Here is a 4,244-nt window from a genome sequence, read left to right on the forward strand (position 1 = left end):
TGATGGTAAATTAAAATCAGGCAATGGCTCGATAGATTTCCAGCGTTCGATCCATTCTTTTGGTAACTCGATATCTTTATAATTTCGAAATGAGGTTCGACTATATTTAATGCAACATCATCGTTGAAGATCATGATCTTCGCCATCTCTGGCATCAAAAAATTCAAACATTTTTTATAGCTTCTGGGTTATATTCAAAATAAATATTTTTTCAGTTAGATAATCACGCGGCTGATAGAAATGCATTTTCTTACATAAATCAAACACATCACCATGCTTACTAAAAAATTTAAAAATATATAAGTGGCATCTTATATATTCTAATCTAAGTATTTTTATCTTCTACATATCTACTTATTTCTAAATTGATTTATCTAAAATTATTATTTCCAATCTTATAAAGCTCATTATAAATTCTTTCTTGTGGATTCGTCCTTTTTATTAATTTTATAAAGGAAAATATTGCATCTAAAATGTCTCACAGACGTTTTAGTCCCTCATCGGTGAATTCTACTATAATCTCAAATAAAACGTATGTAGAGTTGTATCCGAAATCATTATCGTTATCACAGTTATTACAAAAAACATCAAGGCCCCACATTTTTTTACGTAGATAACTAGTTAAACTAGTTAAAGAATTACTTCCTTTATGTTCAATAATCCATGAAATATATTTATTTGGTTCACTTCTGTACAAATTAAGTAGTGAAGGCAAAGCCCATGTTACATGTAGCTATAAAAGATAAGTTTTATTTTTATATGTGTTTGTTCAGTACACACAGATTTTTTTGAATTTGTGTGTCCAAGTTACATACTTGGATGATATCATGCATTTAATAATATACATTTTTTTTAGAAGCGTCAGTATCAAATGAATCGCCGTTTTTAAATGTTAAAATCATCGGAAGATAGCCAGTTACAGTTATACTAAAGTAGGTAGGTATCTAGCGGTAATCTTGCCTATAAACAGATGTACGTGTTATAGATTAACCATATTTAATAAGAAATCAATTGTTCATCGCAATTTTAACATATTATAATTGCCTGTATAGCTAGCGTCATTCTGTGAGGACTATAATGGCGTTTTCTGAATTTGTACAGCTTTTCGTATAACTTGTCATCATCTGTGTCCAAAGCTATTATTGTTTAAAGCTGTTGAATTGCCTCGAAGAAACTTACTGGGTAGATGATCAGTTTGAGTAATAAAAGACAATAATCGTTCCTTTATATTTTTCACTAGATAAATCCAACTGAAACTTTATGTGAACATGGAGCAATAAAAAAACGCAAGTTTTAGCAATCATCATTACTATTATGATTTATATACCTCTTTGTATGATCTCTCGCTCCCGCGTGATGACATCTTTCTTTATCCAAAATTGAAAAGTACACTAAAAGGAATGAGAGCTTTAATTGTATTTCATAAAAAATGTACAAAAAATGTATTTCATAAAAAATTCACTTATCGTATTTTAATAATATATTTGGATATTTTTCGGATCCCATAAAAACCATGAAGGAAATGTGCCAGGCCTGAAACTTCCGGTGGATCGTTAAAACTGCCTACTCCCACACATAAGCCACAAGATGTCTAGAGTTTAAAAAAAAAAATAATATATATATATATACACATATATTTATATACTTATTTTGTGTTGCATATCAGAATGTTAAATTGATACATTAAGCACAAATAGTGAGAGATGAACAGTTTACACATTTCGAAACGAATCCATGAACACTGATTTACAGATAATAAAGGAGTTCATGTTTTTCAAACAAGCATTCCTGGTAATGGGTGCGTTTCGAATTACGCATGAAACGTATGATACGTCATTTGCCCTTGTTATTCATAAAATAATAAAGAAGAATAAAATGATGCATTATGCTTCATGCATAACACGAAACGCATCCAGTATCAAGCATTACTGAAAGAATATGCTATTAGCGGCATTGCGACACTTTATCCTTTCACATGATGAACAATAAAAAGAAATCGATACAATAGCACTAATAATGCTTCTGAACTCAGTTTTAAAGAGATAGATTATTTATTTTTTATGATTTTATAAATCCATCTCCGTTATATATTATCTCGATAAATTTTTAATAACAGATAATAAAAAATAATACGATAGAAATATCCAAAAGTAACTAACTGAATTATCTTGTTTATATCTTCCACACGTCTTTTTTAATTCGGTTAGCTGAAGAACAATTTTCTTCATAATCTTTATATTTCATATTGTCATTATTCGCTTCTTCCAGATCAGAATATTAACAAAATTGTTAAACCATTTCTTAGTCTAATGACTCTAAATTTGAAAGACAAAACAATTAACAATGAGAAATTACTGAGGATCATATAAAGAATCTTAATTTTTCTTTGTAGAAAATATATTGTAACATTTCTCTTAAGAGATTATCATCACACTAAATAATGTCTCACGCATATTTTAATTGAAATCGCCTTTTTTTTTTGCTGAGTTTTCTTCACTCAATCTCACCTATATTCAGCCTTATGATACTCCGATTTAGCAGGTGAATCCAGTTTTGTAATATAATAATTACAGCTTTCGATTTCCCTTTGACATTATATCGACGTGCAAGAAACTATAAATTATATATACAATACAATCCGTTCGGAGAACTCAAAATAAGATTTCTATATATTTCAATTTTGTTGCTAGTAAAATGGGCAGTTTTTTAATCATCACTCTAGCTGACACTTTTTCATTCTGTCTGTTATATATTGTCAAACGAACGTCAATACTAGTGGCTTGTTATACATACGTTGCAGCAGAATGGAAATAGAAAGCAAAGTTATATATATGTACCCATTATCCGAAGAATCAGAATTTAGCAATGAGCACATGAATTCATTTCTATTTGTTTCAATTTCAAAAACTGTAATTTTTAACATGTACTTTGGAACATTAATCAAAGATTAATTAAAAATTACTCAAAATTATTCAAAAAAATTATTCAAATTGTAATACATTTTAACAAATAATTTACATGTGACTTATCGTATGTGAATTATGTACATGAACAGTTTTACATTTTATGTAATTAGCTTGAAAATATTTTTTTAACGTACGACTAATAGTTCACGAGATATGGTGTTTTAAAAATATTGTATGGGATCTTCAATTTACATTTAAATATAGATTTATTTATCAATATAGGTGAAATCGAACTGGGAAGAATAATATGCTTTTGTCTCAAGGTTTATATATATTTATATATTACGATCCTAGTTGCATATCTTCTTCAAAATTTATTTTTGGAGCTTCGTGAAAGATTGCTTTTTTTTTAACATTAAAAAAAAACAATATTTATTGCTTCTTCTTTGTAAATTTCTTAATTGTTAAAAGTCTAACGTAAAAAATAGAACATATTAAACTAAAACTTACAAAATTTCCTATAAAATGCTTCCTATAAAATGCTTTCTTCTCCGTCCGTCAATTTTTGTGCAAAATACTTTGCACATTTGATCATTTGAAGGAAGAGTTTTCTATGACAATTTTTTGATTAAAAATTATTGTCCACATAATTTCTATAAGAACGGTGCATTTGAAAAAATGTTAGGATAATAACACTTTCTATCATCTGAATAGTTAACATTCTTTTGAATTTAGCATTTGGTTCATATTTTAAAGACCGAGTTTTGGAGATAGGGTAAAAGCATTAAATGTGAATCACTCACTAGTTCCGGATTCTCCTTTATTTTAAATAATTGTAGCATTTTCCATTTAAATGGTACATATTACAAGATTCTTTAGCATTTGTTTTATCTCACTCAAATGTTAATTGATTTTAATTTATTAAGAACAGTGCTACACATTTTTATTTACTAATTAAATGTGAGTTTACTAATTAAATGTGAAAGGTTACCTAACATATGTTTCTTCAGAAATAAGAATTTCTTTATAGCTTTTATAATAAGTAGTAAGTAGCATTAGATTTCATGGAAAAAAATCAACGTTATGCTCAGTTGAGATTAAATATTTCCACGATTGTTTAATCATTGTGTTATAACGATACTTTTATTGTATAAATTTATTATAAAAATGTTTAAATACTTGTCAAATTTTACAATTGATGCCATCTCGAAAAGACCTGTTTGTTTTAAGTATCAAAATAGAATATAAAATATATATATATATATATATATATATATATATATATATATATATCTATATATAAATTAAATTATATATTACTAGTATTAGTATATCTTA

The 4,244-nt window shown here is 27.2% G+C and overlaps 1 pseudogene; it reads right to left on the reverse strand.

The window, feature by feature from the left end:
- Positions 1-922: 922 nt before the first annotated feature.
- On the reverse strand, positions 923-2,875 carry LOC105619194 (annotated as a pseudogene).
- Positions 2,876-4,244: the final 1,369 nt, after the last annotated feature.

This window comes from Atta cephalotes (genome assembly GCF_000143395.1).
Source record: "Atta cephalotes unplaced genomic scaffold scaffold00019, whole genome shotgun sequence".
NCBI lineage: Eukaryota > Metazoa > Arthropoda > Insecta > Hymenoptera > Formicidae > Atta > Atta cephalotes.